This window comes from Paramormyrops kingsleyae, chromosome 17 (assembly GCF_048594095.1).
Source record: "Paramormyrops kingsleyae isolate MSU_618 chromosome 17, PKINGS_0.4, whole genome shotgun sequence".
In the NCBI taxonomy this organism is placed as follows: domain Eukaryota; kingdom Metazoa; phylum Chordata; class Actinopteri; order Osteoglossiformes; family Mormyridae; genus Paramormyrops; species Paramormyrops kingsleyae.
This window is the reverse complement of record NC_132813.1, coordinates 18,540,157-18,558,316: the sequence shown is the minus strand read 5'-3', so window position 1 is coordinate 18,558,316 and position 18,160 is coordinate 18,540,157. Positions and strand designations below refer to the sequence as shown.

General features: G+C 43.0%; 3 long non-coding RNA genes across 3 annotated transcripts; all 3 read left to right on the top strand.

Annotated features, from left to right (window-relative positions):
* The first annotated feature begins 1,530 nt into the window (after positions 1-1,530).
* LOC140579122 (uncharacterized) lies at positions 1,531-3,169 on the top strand. The gene is made up of 2 exons (XR_011983319.1): positions 1,531-1,812; positions 2,671-3,169. It is a non-coding gene; the product is annotated as an uncharacterized lncRNA (long non-coding RNA).
* Positions 3,170-8,344: 5,175 nt separating this feature from the next.
* Positions 8,345-9,909, top strand: LOC140579118 (uncharacterized). The gene is made up of 2 exons (XR_011983316.1): positions 8,345-8,552; positions 9,411-9,909. It is a non-coding gene; the product is annotated as an uncharacterized lncRNA (long non-coding RNA).
* Positions 9,910-15,028: 5,119 nt separating this feature from the next.
* Positions 15,029-16,667, top strand: LOC140579124 (uncharacterized). The gene is made up of 2 exons (XR_011983320.1): positions 15,029-15,310; positions 16,169-16,667. It is a non-coding gene; the product is annotated as an uncharacterized lncRNA (long non-coding RNA).
* Positions 16,668-18,160: the final 1,493 nt, after the last annotated feature.

Sequence of the window (18,160 nt, the reverse complement as noted above, 5' to 3'; positions counted from 1 at the left end):
TGGTCTTCTGCTGCTGTAGCCAATCAGCTTCAGAGTTGGATGTGTTGTGCATTCACAGATGCTCTTCTGCATACCTTGGTGGTAACGAGTTGTTGAGTTACTCTTGCCTTTCTATCACCTAGAGCCAGTCTGTCCCTGACCTCTGCCATCAACAAGGCATTTTTTTCCCAGAGAACCACAGCTCACTGGATGTTTTTTCTTTTTCGGCCCATTCTCTGTAAACCCTAAAGATGGTGAAAATACCAATCGATCAGCATATCCTGAAATACTCATACCAGTCCACCTAACACCAAGAACAATGTCACCTTCAAAGTCACTTAAATCCCCATTCTGGTGTTTGATATGAGCATGACTTTGATCTGCATGATTTTATACATTGTGCTGCTGACATACAGACAGGTGAACAGGTATACCTAATAGAGTGGCCAGTGAGTGTATTTCTAGTCTATCTGTTCATTTACTTTGTAGTTGGTGGTGCAATCTGCCTCACTGCTTAATGATCAGTCCAGTAACAGCACTCAGATCAACAGAGGAAGGTGCAATAGCTAAGAGGGCTGGGCTGGGTTGTAACACATCTTTAATAAGTGTTACAACCATCCCCTTACATACAAATAAGGACACTTCCTTGATTTTAATAATTTTACAGAATGTCTAGACAGTGGAAAAGAAAGACTGAAAGAGGTGTGCCTGCCAGTGTTTTTGAAAAAGCATCTGATGAGGTCACAAGGAAGGGCAAGTCAGTCAGGTCAGTTGCAAAGACACATGAGATCTGCCATGTAACACTGAACAGATACTGCAAATCACTGCAGAAGCTGAGAGACCAGGGGTCCAGTGATCTTCTCAGTGTAGGTTACCACAGCTGCGACAAAGTTTTCTCTGAGGTGCAGGAGAAGGTGCTGGCAGAATATTTGACTCAGGCGGCAGACCTGTATTATAGACTGACAGTATCTGGGCCCACCAAGCCTGTACTGCGGGGTTACCAAGATTCATTTGTCAGCATTGTGACCGATTAAGAACACACAAACACACATTATTTTTATTTGATTCTGAGGTTTTTTTGCTCAGATGCATTGTAGTAGAGTATTGGTGATTTTTTGGTTTTGTGGGGGGGTTTGGTGGGGGGGTTTGGTTGTTGGTGGTGGTGGGGTGTGTTGGGGGGTGTGGTTTTGGTGGTGTGGGTGTGGGTTGTTGGTGGTTGGGAGATCTTCTTTTGTCTAACTGTTGCAACTTACCGCAACACGTGTTACATCCTACCCTGGTAGTGGGGCAGGTTGTAGCAAAGGAACACCATGTAGGCCTATTTGTCATGAACTCACCAGGTCTGTGATATTCTTGCAGAGGTTTGACTTGGTGCAGTTTGTAGCAAACAAACCTAAAAAAATTAGGTTTAACATGGATTAACAGATATTCGCCGAAAGATTTCTTGCTGTGAGCGTTTCAGCTTGAAAGCTTGAGTGTCACCCCAGATGCGTCAGAGTTGGCAACCCTGCTTACGGCCCGAATCGCACCTACGACCGGTCAGTCCGAGCCGATCGCAGCCGAAAGTTGCCGACGACCTGCATAGGATCGTATTGTCTGTTATGGTACGAATGGGCATCCGTGACAACAGCTTGATTACTTTTGAATCACGTGTGCTTCTTTTCTCAAACTTCTTTCCAGCGCTTTAACGAGTGACTGTGTTTTTAAGTCTTCTAAAAAATGGAGAAAAACGAAATTACAGTCAAGATCAAAATTAAAATTAATATCAAAATAAAAATAAAGAAGGAAACAGAAAGGATAGATACGACGCGGAGGAAGTGTTACATGCCGAAGGTAAAGCCCTAGATTAAGAGACTATTAGAACACTTCGAGTTAGAATATAACATGTGTTATGCAGAAAAAGGCATCCCTGCCGTAGAATGCATGCCGGTGTTCTGACGAGTTGAGCTTTTTGGGGGTTAGGGTTTTAGGGGTTTTTGGGGGTTAGTGTAAGGGTTAGGGCTATCGATTAGCAAAAAGTGTTACAACCATACCCGGTCTCCCCTACGCATTCCCCGTAGACGCGGGGAAGTTTCTCAAACTTCTTTCCAGCGCTTTAACGAGTGACTGTGTTTTTAAGTCTTCTATAAAATGGAGAGAAACGAAATTAAAGTAATCAAGATCAAAATTGTAATTATTATCAAAATAAAAATAACAAGTAAGGAAACGGAAAGGATACATAAGACGCGGAGGAAGTGTTACATGCCGAAGGTAAAGCCCTAGATTAAGAGACTATTAGAACACTTGAATTAGAGTATAACATGCGTTATGAGGAAAAATGCATCCCTGCCGCAGAATGCATGCCGGTGTTCCGACGAGTTGAGCTTTTAGGGTTTTTTGGGGGGTTAGGGTTTTACGGGTTTTTTGGGGATTAGGGTAAGGGATAGGGCTATCAATTAGCACTACGGTAGCCTAACTCGACAAAGTAGCTCAACTCGTTTCAGATCAGTGACCAATCTGTCCGTGCAATATGGCGTGCTAAGGGAGGGTGCTGGATGAAATCGTATATGCTGCCGCTTAGGAGGTGGGGGGGCGGTGTTTCGCATACACCACAGTGTGAATTAGGACTGTTGCTGGTTTGCTTGTGGATATACCTTTAATACCCACAGAGGTTCAATACAATATCAATAACCTCTCCTTGTCTTAAAACAGAATACTGCTGGACTAATAGGCTATGGCCGGGGACGGCGAAGCACGGACTTCCATGGCTCCAGTGACCGGCGACCTGAGATGGGCCAGGGGCAGCCTCAGCAATCCGCCAGGAGTAATAGATTAATAATGGGCTATGGACGGGGACGGCGTATTAATAGAGATGTCGTGTAAGTGTTGGTAGGTAAGTTAGATAAGCTAAGGTAGGTAAGTTAGATAAGCTAAGGTAGGTAAGTTAGATAAGTTGACTTTCCCTGCCGGCCCCTGGAGGATGGGCTCCCCCTTTGAGTCTGGTCCCTCCCAAGGTTTCTTCCTAATAGGGAGTTTTTCCTTGCCACTGTCGCCTATGGCTTACTCACTGGGGGCTTTGGGTGGGGATGCTGTAAAACGTTTTGAGACGGTGTAATGTGATATCGTGCTATACAATAATAAATGTGTTTGTAGATATGCTAGGATAAGATATGCTAGGATGTGAGCTTTACAATAAAACATATATTCAATATTTGTGTCTTTGTCGTCTCTTTTGTGCTGTGTCTGTCTTGGTTTGACAATCTTGCATCGTTAATTTATGTTTGGCACTCTCTCCTAAACGTCAATAAGCAGAGACAGAGGAATGGGAGGAAGGAACGGTTAAGTAAAAAAACAACCAAAAAAAAGTATCAAAATAAGTGTTGCCTTATTTTAATTTCAGCTTTACTACCACCTATGAGTTAATAGCTGCCAGTGTTTGTGTTAAAAGTGTGTAAATAAGTTTAACTCCGGTATATTACTGGAAAACGTGCCGGCTTCTGCCTGCTGTCATTCGGCTAACGTATAGGCGACTCTTCTGGTAAGTGTCAGGTAAAGTTGTCATTTAAAGTAATGCTAACGTGCATTGCCAGTTAGTAATTGTTTTACTGTGTCACGTTACGTCCTTTATAGTTGTAGTACAGTGCATTCTGAATCCATGCTAACTAGCTAGCTAGCTAATGTGAACATGAAGCAGTACTGCCTTCCAGCTTGAGGATTCCCACCCCGGTCCGCGGCCAGTTTTCCGCTGGGGCTTTGGCGGAGGTGTTGGTTCCAAATGCAAACGATTCCTTCATGTTCGTGTGTTGTGTTCAGAAATAAAAATAAAAGATAACTATCAAATTCAATGTTCATGTCCTATTATATAAGATAAGACTGTAAAATAACTTGACACGCATATGGATGCCATGCAGTCAGAGCATGATCAAGACAGGGTGTGAGTGGAAAAAACACAAATGTAACAGTATTTGAGGGAAGAGTGGGAAAGAGGGATATGTATGGAGAAGGAGGTTCCTCGGAGCTCCAAGATGTGAAAAATCTGGAATATAGCTATATAACATAGTTTTTGATAACCCCAGCATTTGTTTTTTAGGCAAGAATGGCAAGCAGATCAGAATTGGCCAGATTTGATGCTGCAGCTTTTATTGAAAGACAAAATAAAATTGAAAAGTGCCCAAGTTTGAATGACTGTGTTTATTTCAGTTATTTCATACTGAGCTCAAAGATTGATTTCATCATACAAATACAACACACATAATGTTTACTTGAAATTACTGAAAAGTAAGTGATAGCAGAATCAGAGGGTCAATAACTTTTAATGTGGATTGTGCTCGGGATAGAAGCTACAGAAGAAAAGTGTAGATTTTTATTTTACAAAGTATGCAAATTAATTGTAATAATATTAGATGACATTAATTGCAAGACTAATAGTACTTTGAGAAGAAATGATTTGCCATTATTATTCTGCCATTATCATTGCTCCTTTCAGTAAATTATTCTTGATGCCCCCAGTCGGTAGCCCGTGTATGTAAATATGTGGGTAGGATGATGGTTAAAACCCCCCGATTCATGTGCAGCATTTGATCACAGGTGATCGCATTCATGCTGGGAAGAGTCATCCCATCTTAGTAGAGTCGCTGCTGAAGCTGTGTGAGAGCTTATTCTCCAGGTCTGACTAGTTTTCGTGTGGCACCCCACACTTCTGTCACAGTAGATAGTCCTGCCTGCCCTGCAGCTTAATCAATGAAGCGGCTCTTTCCTTACATCTAATTAATGTAGCAGCTGTTTACTTGCATCTATCACTGAAGCAGCTGCTTCCTTCCATTTGACCTACTATAGTAATTTATATATAGTGTTTCCTTTGCTTTTGTCAGTCTCTGCCATAATTCCCAAGTTTCTTTTGCAGTTTTTCCTGATATCTCTGCCACAGCTTCAGCTGCATTTTTTGCAGCCTCTCCTACACTGTCTGCTCTGGCTGCAACTTTGGTTCCTTCAACCCCCCTCCTATAGCTCCTGCTGCAGCCAAACCCCCCGCAGCTACACCCACTATTCCTACTACTGCTCCTACACCTAATGCCCCAACGGCCCCAGCTTCTGCAGCTGCTGCTCCCGCTGCCCCTAATGCCCCAGCTCACTCTCTCTCTTGCTCGTCTCCTGATCTCTGACTCTTCTGCTTTCTCTCCTCTCTCTTCCATCTCTTCTTTTTCACCTCCATTTCTATAGCGTCTGCTATTACCTGGAGTGATTTATTTGTGTAATGACAGGGAATCCTTATTCCCTGGCCTGCTATGTAGCTCAGTGGCTTGCATGAGCAGCTTAAAAGTTGACACCCTTCCAGTCATGGAACAAGGCTGGCCTTTGGTCTGTCTCACCTGTTTGTTTTATGGTTTTATTTTATCCTTAGCTTTTGGTCTATCCTGCTTGTGTTTTGTGTTTTCTGTGATAGCATGCATGACGTGGCACAGGCAAGGAAGAGAGTAGTATAAAGTCCAAATTCCTAGCATTTTGGTTTTGTTTTTTTGTCAGGTGAAAGTCTGTATGACCAGATATGTGTGTGACAAACTTGGTGTGGTTTAATGTACCAAAATAGCGACATTAAGCTTTTTCACATTAAGCGTTTTAGAATGTCCCCAAATAAGATGACGGAACAAAAAGTGGAAACGCTGCTGCCTTGAAAAATTAAAAAATTACGGTACGTAAGATGTGCAGAAGGCACGTGCATGTGAACAGGAACCTTCATTCCCAATAACGTGTGAAACGGCACCCCTGAAGTCACGCATTACAACGGTCACAAAATATGGCGCAACACCAGCAAGGAGCTACCCAGCTCCGCCTGAACCCTTCTGGAAATGCCAGACGGCGTTTTGGCCAGAGCGCACCGCGTGCATTCTTTGTTGCTCTCGCGATTTTCGTTCTGCTTCATATAAGTATCTGCTGCTCAACGGTCGCCCATCTTCTCTGCACGAGTGGGGCGACGCTGCTATGTCCCCTGCTGGCCGAGACAAGCCAAGAAATATGAGCGCAGGACCAGTGTCACCGTCGGAGCGGTATCACCACGATCCCGCGTAAAATGTCAGCGCAGATAACGTGAGAATCCTCATCACTACAGCTTAATATACGTAAATATACGTGGGGTCCTTATTCAGTGCCAGTGTATTTGGTGCCAGTCAATCATTGTCAAGAAGATACACACACTGGCCACACAGTTGCAGCACATTTGTCTGCTGTACCCTCATGCAAATCCATCCATCCATCCAAATCTCCCATCCCATCACATTCCATAGGTGCTCTATTGAAATCTAGTGACTGGAGGCCATTTGAGTACAGTGAACTTATTTTCATGTTCAAGAAACCAGTCTGAGATGATATGAGCTCTGTGACATGGCACGTTACCCTGCTGCAGTAGCTATTAGAAGCTGGGTACACTGTGGTCATAAAGGGATGGACATGGTCAGCAACAATACTCAGGTAGGCTGTGGCATTTAAACATTGCTCAGTTGGCACTAAGGGCCCCAAAGTGTGCGAATAAAATACTCTCCACACCATTATACCACAACCAATCTGAATTGTTGATACAAGGCAAGATGCATCAATGGTTTTATTTTGCTTACACCAAATTCTGACCCTACCATCTGGATGTTGCCGCAGTGAATTGAGACTCATCTGACCAGGCAACCTCTTTCCAGTCTTCCATTGTCTAATTTCGGTGAGCCCGTGCCCGCTGTAGCCTGAGTTTCCTGTTTGTAGCTGACAGGAGTGGCACCTGGTGTGGTCTTCTGCTGCTGTAGCCAATCAGCTTCAGAGTTGGATGTGTTGTGCATTCACAGATGCTCTTCTGCATACCTTGGTGGTAACGAGTTGTTGAGTTACTCTTGCCTTTCTATCACCTAGAGCCAGTCTGTCCCTGACCTCTGCCATCAACAAGGCATTTTTTTCCCAGAGAACCACAGCTCACTGGATGTTTTTTCTTTTTCGGCCCATTCTCTGTAAACCCTAAAGATGGTGAAAATACCAATCGATCAGCATATCCTGAAATACTCATACCAGTCCACCTAACACCAAGAACAATGTCACCTTCAAAGTCACTTAAATCCCCATTCTGGTGTTTGATATGAGCATGACTTTGATCTGCATGATTTTATACATTGTGCTGCTGACATACAGACAGGTGAACAGGTATACCTAATAGAGTGGCCAGTGAGTGTATTTCTAGTCTATCTGTTCATTTACTTTGTAGTTGGTGGTGCAATCTGCCTCACTGCTTAATGATCAGTCCAGTAACAGCACTCAGATCAACAGAGGAAGGTGCAATAGCTAAGAGGGCTGGGCTGGGTTGTAACACATCTTTAATAAGTGTTACAACCATCCCCTTACATACAAATAAGGACACTTCCTTGATTTTAATAATTTTACAGAATGTCTAGACAGTGGAAAAGAAAGACTGAAAGAGGTGTGCCTGCCAGTGTTTTTGAAAAAGCATCTGATGAGGTCACAAGGAAGGGCAAGTCAGTCAGGTCAGTTGCAAAGACACATGAGATCTGCCATGTAACACTGAACAGATACTGCAAATCACTGCAGAAGCTGAGAGACCAGGGGTCCAGTGATCTTCTCAGTGTAGGTTACCACAGCTGCGACAAAGTTTTCTCTGAGGTGCAGGAGAAGGTGCTGGCAGAATATTTGACTCAGGCGGCAGACCTGTATTATAGACTGACAGTATCTGGGCCCACCAAGCCTGTACTGCGGGGTTACCAAGATTCATTTGTCAGCATTGTGACCGATTAAGAACACACAAACACACATTATTTTTATTTGATTCTGAGGTTTTTTTGCTCAGATGCATTGTAGTAGAGTATTGATTAAGCATACATACCATTAAGAAAGTTTGTTCTAGCACACTAGTGGATATATGAGTTATGGTCAGTCTTCAAAAACTTCTTTTTGAACCATATAGCACAGTGTGGCCAGTGTTTTTGCTTCTTTTGTCTAACTGTTGCAACTTACCGCAACACGTGTTACATCCTACCCTGGTAGTGGGGCAGGTTGTAGCAAAGGAACACCATGTAGGCCTATTTGTCATGAACTCACCAGGTCTGTGATATTCTTGCAGAGGTTTGACTTGGTGCAGTTTGTAGCAAACAAACTTAATGGGGTACTTAATAGAAAAAATTAGGTTTAACATGGATTAACAGATATTCGCCGAAAGATTTCTTGCTGTGAGCGTTTCAGCTTGAAAGCTTGAGTGTCACCCCAGATGCGTCAGAGTTGGCAACCCTGCTTACGGCCCGAATCGCACCTACGACCGGTCAGTCCGAGCCGATCGCAGCCGAAAGTTGCCGACGACCTGCATAGGATCGTATTGTCTGTTATGGTACGAATGGACATCCGTGACAACAGCTTGATTACTTTTGAATCACGTGTGCTTCTTTTCTCAAACTTCTTTCCAGCGCTTTAACGAGTGACTGTGTTTTTAAGTCTTCTAAAAAATGGAGAAAAACGAAATTACAGTCAAGATCAAAATTAAAATTAATATCAAAATAAAAATAAAGAAGGAAACAGAAAGGATAGATACGACGCGGAGGAAGTGTTACATGCCGAAGGTAAAGCCCTAGATTAAGAGACTATTAGAACACTTCGAGTTAGAATATAACATGTGTTATGCAGAAAAAGGCATCCCTGCCGTAGAATGCATGCCGGTGTTCTGACGAGTTGAGCTTTTTGGGGGTTAGGGTTTTAGGGGTTTTTGGGGGTTAGTGTAAGGGTTAGGGCTATCGATTAGCAAAAAGTGTTACAACCATACCCGGTCTCCCCTACGCATTCCCCGTAGACGCGGGGAAGTTTCTCAAACTTCTTTCCAGCGCTTTAACGAGTGACTGTGTTTTTAAGTCTTCTATAAAATGGAGAGAAACGAAATTAAAGTAATCAAGATCAAAATTGTAATTATTATCAAAATAAAAATAACAAGTAAGGAAACGGAAAGGATACATAAGACGCGGAGGAAGTGTTACATGCCGAAGGTAAAGCCCTAGATTAAGAGACTATTAGAACACTTGAATTAGAGTATAACATGCGTTATGAGGAAAAATGCATCCCTGCCGCAGAATGCATGCCGGTGTTCCGACGAGTTGAGCTTTTAGGGTTTTTTGGGGGGTTAGGGTTTTACGGGTTTTTTGGGGATTAGGGTAAGGGATAGGGCTATCAATTAGCACTACGGTAGCCTAACTCGACAAAGTAGCTCAACTCGTTTCAGATCAGTGACCAATCTGTCCGTGCAATATGGCGTGCTAAGGGAGGGTGCTGGATGAAATCGTATATGCTGCCGCTTAGGAGGTGGGGGGGCGGTGTTTCGCATACACCACAGTGTGAATTAGGACTGTTGCTGGTTTGCTTGTGGATATACCTTTAATACCCACAGAGGTTCAATACAATATCAATAACCTCTCCTTGTCTTAAAACAGAATACTGCTGGACTAATAGGCTATGGCCGGGGACGGCGAAGCACGGACTTCCATGGCTCCAGTGACCGGCGACCTGAGATGGGCCAGGGGCAGCCTCAGCAATCCGCCAGGAGTAATAGATTAATAATGGGCTATGGACGGGGACGGCGTATTAATAGAGATGTCGTGTAAGTGTTGGTAGGTAAGTTAGATAAGCTAAGGTAGGTAAGTTAGATAAGCTAAGGTAGGTAAGTTAGATAAGTTGACTTTCCCTGCCGGCCCCTGGAGGATGGGCTCCCCCTTTGAGTCTGGTCCCTCCCAAGGTTTCTTCCTAATAGGGAGTTTTTCCTTGCCACTGTCGCCTATGGCTTACTCACTGGGGGCTTTGGGTGGGGATGCTGTAAAGCGTTTTGAGACGGTGTAATGTGATATCGTGCTATACAATAATAAATGTGTTTGTAGATATGCTAGGATAAGATATGCTAGGATGTGAGCTTTACAATAAAACATATATTCAATATTTGTGTCTTTGTCGTCTCTTTTGTGCTGTGTCTGTCTTGGTTTGACAATCTTGCATCGTTAATTTATGTTTGGCACTCTCTCCTAAACGTCAATAAGCAGAGACAGAGGAATGGGAGGAAGGAACGGTTAAGTAAAAAAACAACCAAAAAAAAGTATCAAAATAAGTGTTGCCTTATTTTAATTTCAGCTTTACTACCACCTATGAGTTAATAGCTGCCAGTGTTTGTGTTAAAAGTGTGTAAATAAGTTTAACTCCGGTATATTACTGGAAAACGTGCCGGCTTCTGCCTGCTGTCATTCGGCTAACGTATAGGCGACTCTTCTGGTAAGTGTCAGGTAAAGTTGTCATTTAAAGTAATGCTAACGTGCATTGCCAGTTAGTAATTGTTTTACTGTGTCACGTTACGTCCTTTATAGTTGTAGTACAGTGCATTCTGAATCCATGCTAACTAGCTAGCTAGCTAATGTGAACATGAAGCAGTACTGCCTTCCAGCTTGAGGATTCCCACCCCGGTCCGCGGCCAGTTTTCCGCTGGGGCTTTGGCGGAGGGGTTGGTTCCAAATGCAAACGATTCCTTCATGTTCGTGTGTTGTGTTCAGAAATAAAAATAAAAGATAACTATCAAATTCAATGTTCATGTCCTATTATATAAGATAAGACTGTAAAATAACTTGACACGCATATGGATGCCATGCAGTCAGAGCATGATCAAGACAGGGTGTGAGTGGAAAAAACACAAATGTAACAGTATTTGAGGGAAGAGTGGGAAAGAGGGATATGTATGGAGAAGGAGGTTCCTCGGAGCTCCAAGATGTGAAAAATCTGGAATATAGCTATATAACATAGTTTTTGATAACCCCAGCATTTGTTTTTTAGGCAAGAATGGCAAGCAGATCAGAATTGGCCAGATTTGATGCTGCAGCTTTTATTGAAAGACAAAACAAAATTGAAAAGTGCCCAAGTTTGAATGACTGTGTTTATTTCAGTTATTTCATACTGAGCTCAAAGATTGATTTCATCATACAAATACAACACACATAATGTTTACTTGAAATTACTGAAAAGTAAGTGATAGCAGAATCAGAGGGTCAATAACTTTTAATGTGGATTGTGCTCGGGATAGAAGCTACAGAAGAAAAGTGTAGATTTTCATTTTACAAAGTATGCAAATTAATTGTAATAATATTAGATGACATTAATTGCAAGACTAATAGTACTTTGAGAAGAAATGATTTGCCATTATTATTCTGCCATTATCATTGCTCCTTTCAGTAAATTATTCTTGATGCCCCCAGTCGGTAGCCCGTGTATGTAAATATGTGGGTAGGATGATGGTTAAAACCCCCCGATTCATGTGCAGCATTTGATCACAGGTGATCGCATTCATGCTGGGAAGAGTCATCCCATCTTAGTAGAGTCGCTGCTGAAGCTGTGTGAGAGCTTATTCTCCAGGTCTGACTAGTTTTCGTGTGGCACCCCACACTTCTGTCACAGTAGATAGTCCTGCCTGCCCTGCAGCTTAATCAATGAAGCGGCTCTTTCCTTACATCTAATTAATGTAGCAGCTGTTTACTTGCATCTATCACTGAAGCAGCTGCTTCCTTCCATTTGACCTACTATAGTAATTTATATATAGTGTTTCCTTTGCTTTTGTCAGTCTCTGCCATAATTCCCAAGTTTCTTTTGCAGTTTTTCCTGATATCTCTGCCACAGCTTCAGCTGCATTTTTTGCAGCCTCTCCTACACTGTCTGCTCTGGCTGCAACTTTGGTTCCTTCAACCCCCCTCCTATAGCTCCTGCTGCAGCCAAACCCCCCGCAGCTACACCCACTATTCCTACTACTGCTCCTACACCTAATGCCCCAACGGCCCCAGCTTCTGCAGCTGCTGCTCCCGCTGCCCCTAATGCCCCAGCTCACTCTCTCTCTTGCTCGTCTCCTGATCTCTGACTCTTCTGCTTTCTCTCCTCTCTCTTCCATCTCTTCTTTTTCACCTCCATTTCTATAGCGTCTGCTATTACCTGGAGTGATTTATTTGTGTAATGACAGGGAATCCTTATTCCCTGGCCTGCTATGTAGCTCAGTGGCTTGCATGAGCAGCTTAAAAGTTGACACCCTTCCAGTCATGGAACAAGGCTGGCCTTTGGTCTGTCTCACCTGTTTGTTTTATGGTTTTATTTTATCCTTAGCTTTTGGTCTATCCTGCTTGTGTTTTGTGTTTTCTGTGATAGCATGCATGACGTGGCACAGGCAAGGAAGAGAGTAGTATAAAGTCCAAATTCCTAGCATTTTGGTTTTGTTTTTTTGTCAGGTGAAAGTCTGTATGACCAGATATGTGTGTGACAAACTTGGTGTGGTTTAATGTACCAAAATAGCGACATTAAGCTTTTTCACATTAAGCGTTTTAGAATGTCCCCAAATAAGATGACGGAACAAAAAGTGGAAACGCTGCTGCTTTGAAAAAGTCTGCTGCCTTGAAAAATTAAAAAATTACGGTACGTAAGATGTGCAGAAGGCACGTGCATGTGAACAGGAACCTTCATTCCCAATAACGTGTGAAACGGCACCCCTGAAGTCACGCATTACAACGGTCACAAAATATGGCGCAACACCAGCAAGGAGCTACCCAGCTCCGCCTGAACCCTTTGGGAAATGCCAGACGGCGTTTTGGCCAGAGCGCACCGCGTGCATTCTTTGTTGCTCTCGCGATTTTCGTTCTGCTTCATATAAGTATCTGCTGCTCAACGGTCGCCCATCTTCTCTGCACGAGTGGGGCGACGCTGCTATGTCCCCTGCTGGCCGAGACAAGCCAAGAAATATGAGCGCAGGACCAGTGTCACCGTCGGAGCGGTATCACCACGATCCCGCGTAAAATGTCAGCGCAGATAACGTGAGAATCCTCATCACTACAGCTTAATATACGTAAATATACGTGGGGTCCTTATTCAGTGCCAGTGTATTTGGTGCCAGTCAATCATTGTCAAGAAGATACACACACTGGCCACACAGTTGCAGCACATTTGTCTGCTGTACCCTCATGCAAATCCATCCATCCATCCAAATCTCCCATCCCATCACATTCCATAGGTGCTCTATTGAAATCTAGTGACTGGAGGCCATTTGAGTACAGTGAACTTATTTTCATGTTCAAGAAACCAGTCTGAGATGATATGAGCTCTGTGACATGGCACGTTACCCTGCTGCAGTAGCTATTAGAAGCTGGGTACACTGTGGTCATAAAGGGATGGACATGGTCAGCAACAATACTCAGGTAGGCTGTGGCATTTAAACATTGCTCAGTTGGCACTATGGGCCCCAAAGTGTGCGAATAAAATACTCTCCACACCATTATACCACAACCAATCTGAATTGTTGATACAAGGCAAGATGCATCAATGGTTTTATTTTGCTTACACCAAATTCTGACCCTACCATCTGGATGTTGCCGCAGTGAATTGAGACTCATCTGACCAGGCAACCTCTTTCCAGTCTTCCATTGTCTAATTTCGGTGAGCCCGTGCCCGCTGTAGCCTGAGTTTCCTGTTTGTAGCTGACAGGAGTGGCACCTGGTGTGGTCTTCCGCTGCTGTAGCCAATCAGCTTCAGAGTTGGATGTGTTGTGCATTCACAGATGCTCTTCTGCATACCTTGGTGGTAACGAGTTGTTGAGTTACTCTTGCCTTTCTATCACCTAGAGCCAGTCTGTCCCTGACCTCTGCCATCAACAAGGCATTTTTTTCCCAGAGAACCACAGCTCACTGGATGTTTTTTCTTTTTCGGCCCATTCTCTGTAAACCCTAAAGATGGTGAAAATACCAATCGATCAGCATATCCTGAAATACTCATACCAGTCCACCTAACACCAAGAACAATGTCACCTTCAAAGTCACTTAAATCCCCATTCTGGTGTTTGATATGAGCATGACTTTGATCTGCATGATTTTATACATTGTGCTGCTGACATACAGACAGGTGAACAGGTATACCTAATAGAGTGGCCAGTGAGTGTATTTCTAGTCTATCTGTTCATTTACTTTGTAGTTGGTGGTGCAATCTGCCTCACTGCTTAATGATCAGTCCAGTAACAGCACTCAGATCAACAGAGGAAGGTGCAATAGCTAAGAGGGCTGGGCTGGGTTGTAACACATCTTTAATAAGTGTTACAACCATCCCCTTACATACAAATAAGGACACTTCCTTGATTTTAATAATTTTACAGAATGTCTAGACAGTGGAAAAGAAAGACTGAAAGAGGTGTGCCTGCCAGTGTTTTTGAAAAAGCATCTGATGAGGTCACAAGGAAGGGCAAGTCAGTCAGGTCAGTTGCAAAGACACATGAGATCTGCCATGTAACACTGAACAGATACTGCAAATCACTGCAGAAGCTGAGAGACCAGGGGTCCAGTGATCTTCTCAGTGTAGGTTACCACAGCTGCGACAAAGTTTTCTCTGAGGTGCAGGAGAAGGTGCTGGCAGAATATTTGACTCAGGCGGCAGACCTGTATTATAGACTGACAGTATCTGGGCCCACCAAGCCTGTACTGCGGGGTTACCAAGATTCATTTGTCAGCATTGTGACCGATTAAGAACACACAAACACACATTATTTTTATTTGATTCTGAGGTTTTTTTGCTCAGATGCATTGTAGTAGAGTATTGATTAAGCATACATACCATTAAGAAAGTTTGTTCTAGCACACTAGTGGATATATGAGTTATGGTCAGTCTTCAAAAACTTCTTTTTGAACCATATAGCACAGTGTGGCCAGTGTTTTTGCTTCTTTTGTCTAACTGTTGCAACTTACCGCAACACGTGTTACATCCTACCCTGGTAGTGGGGCAGGTTGTAGCAAAGGAACACCATGTAGGCCTATTTGTCATGAACTCACCAGGTCTGTGATATTCTTGCAGAGGTTTGACTTGGTGCAGTTTGTAGCAAACAAACTTAATGGGGTACTTAATAGAAAAAATTAGGTTTAACATGGATTAACAGATATTCGCCGAAAGATTTCTTGCTGTGAGCGTTTCAGCTTGAAAGCTTGAGTGTCACCCCAGATGCGTCAGAGTTGGCAACCCTGCTTACGGCCCGAATCGCACCTACGACCGGTCAGTCCGAGCCGATCGCAGCCGAAAGTTGCCGACGACCTGCATAGGATCGTATTGTCTGTTATGGTACGAATGGGCATCCGTGACAACAGCTTGATTACTTTTGAATCACGTGTGCTTCTTTTCTCAAACTTCTTTCCAGCGCTTTAACGAGTGACTGTGTTTTTAAGTCTTCTAAAAAATGGAGAAAAACGAAATTACAGTCAAGATCAAAATTAAAATTAATATCAAAATAAAAATAAAGAAGGAAACAGAAAGGATAGATACGACGCGGAGGAAGTGTTACATGCCGAAGGTAAAGCCCTAGATTAAGAGACTATTAGAACACTTCGAGTTAGAATATAACATGTGTTATGCAGAAAAAGGCATCCCTGCCGTAGAATGCATGCCGGTGTTCTGACGAGTTGAGCTTTTTGGGGGGTAGGGTTTTAGGGGTTTTTGGGGGTTAGTGTAAGGGTTAGGGCTATCGATTAGCAAAAAGTGTTACAACCATACCCGGTCTCCCCTACGCATTCCCCGTAGACGCGGGGAAGTTTCTCAAACTTCTTTCCAGCGCTTTAACGAGTGACTGTGTTTTTAAGTCTTCTATAAAATGGAGAGAAACGAAATTAAAGTAATCAAGATCAAAATTGTAATTATTATCAAAATAAAAATAACAAGTAAGGAAACGGAAAGGATACATAAGACGCGGAGGAAGTGTTACATGCCGAAGGTAAAGCCCTAGATTAAGAGACTATTAGAACACTTGAATTAGAGTATAACATGCGTTATGAGGAAAAATGCATCCCTGCCGCAGAATGCATGCCGGTGTTCCGACGAGTTGAGCTTTTAGGGTTTTTTGGGGGGTTAGGGTTTTACGGGTTTTTTGGGGATTAGGGTAAGGGATAGGGCTATCAATTAGCACTACGGTAGCCTAACTCGACAAAGTAGCTCAACTCGTTTCAGATCAGTGACCAATCTGTCCGTGCAATATGGCGTGCTAAGGGAGGGTGCTGGATGAAATCGTATATGCTGCCGCTTAGGAGGTGGGGGGGCGGTGTTTCGCATACACCACAGTGTGAATTAGGACTGTTGCTGGTTTGCTTGTGGATATACCTTTAATACCCACAGAGGTTCAATACAATATCAATAACCTCTCCTTGTCTTAAAACAGAATACTGCTGGACTAATAGGCTATGGCCGGGGACGGCGAAGCACGGACTTCCATGGCTCCAGTGACCGGCGACCTGAGATGGGCCAGGGGCAGCCTCAGCAATCCGCCAGGAGTAATAGATTAATAATGGGCTATGGACGGGGACGGCGTATTAATAGAGATGTCGTGTAAGTGTTGGTAGGTAAGTTAGATAAGCTAAGGTAGGTAAGTTAGATAAGCTAAGGTAGGTAAGTTAGATAAGTTGACTTTCCCTGCCGGCCCCTGGAGGATGGGCTCCCCCTTTGAGTCTGGTCCCTCCCAAGGTTTCTTCCTAATAGGGAGTTTTTCCTTGCCACTGTCGCCTATGGCTTACTCACTGGGGGCTTTGGGTGGGGATGCTGTAAAGCGTTTTGAGACGGTGTAATGTGATATCGTGCTATACAATAATAAATGTGTTTGTAGATATGCTAGGATAAGATATGCTAGGATGTGAGCTTTACAATAAAACATATATTCAATATTTGTGTCTTTGTCGTCTCTTTTGTGCTGTGTCTGTCTTGGTTTGACAATCTTGCATCGTTAATTTGTGTTTGGCACTCTCTCCTAAACGTCAATAAGCAGAGACAGAGGAATGGGAGGAAGGAACGGTTAAGTAAAAAAACAACCAAAAAAAAGTATCAAAATAAGTGTTGCCTTATTTTAATTTCAGCTTTACTACCACCTATGAGTTAATAGCTGCCAGTGTTTGTGTTAAAAGTGTGTAAATAAGTTTAACTCCGGTATATTACTGGAAAACGTGCCGGCTTCTGCCTGCTGTCATTCGGCTAACGTATAGGCGACTCTTCTGGTAAGTGTCAGGTAAAGTTGTCATTTAAAGTAATGCTAACGTGCATTGCCAGTTAGTAATTGTTTTACTGTGTCACGTTACGTCCTTTATAGTTGTAGTACAGTGCATTCTGAATCCATGCTAACTAGCTAGCTAGCTAATGTGAACATGAAGCAGTACTGCCTTCCAGCTTGAGGATTCCCACCCCGGTCCGCGGCCAGTTTTCTGCTGGGGCTTTGGCGGAGGGGTTGGTTCCAAATGCAAACGATTCCTTCATGTTCGTGTGTTGTGTTCAGAAATAAAAATAAAAGATAACTATCAAATTCAATGTTCATGTCCTATTATATAAGATAAGACTGTAAAATAACTTGACACGCATATGGATGCCATGCAGTCAGAGCATGATCAAGACAGGGTGTGAGTGGAAAAAACACAAATGTAACAGTATTTGAGGGAAGAGTGGGAAAGAGGGATATGTATGGAGAAGGAGGTTCCTCGGAGCTCCAAGATGTGAAAAATCTGGAATATAGCTATATAACATAGTTTTTGATAACCCCAGCATTTGTTTTTTAGGCAAGAATGGCAAGCAGATCAGAATTGGCCAGATTTGATGCTGCAGCTTTTATTGAAAGACAAAACAAAATTGAAAAGTGCCCAAGTTTGAATGACTGTGTTTATTTCAGTTATTTCATACTGAGCTCAAAGATTGATTTCATCATACAAATACAACACACATAATGTTTACTTGAAATTACTGAAAAGTAAGTGATAGCAGAATCAGAGGGTCAATAACTTTTAATGTGGATTGTGCTCGGGATAGAAGCTACAGAAGAAAAGTGTAGATTTTCATTTTACAAAGTATGCAAATTAATTGTAATAATATTAGATGACATTAATTGCAAGACTAATAGTACTTTGAGAAGAAATGATTTGCCATTATTATTCTGCCATTATCATTGCTCCTTTCAGTAAATTATTCTTGATGCCCCCAGTCGGTAGCCCGTGTATGTAAATATGTGGGTAGGATGATGGTTAAAACCCCCCGATTCATGTGCAGCATTTGATCACAGGTGATCGCATTCATGCTGGGAAGAGTCATCCCATCTTAGTAGAGTCGCTGCTGAAGCTGTGTGAGAGCTTATTCTCCAGGTCTGACTAGTTTTCGTGTGGCACCCCACACTTCTGTC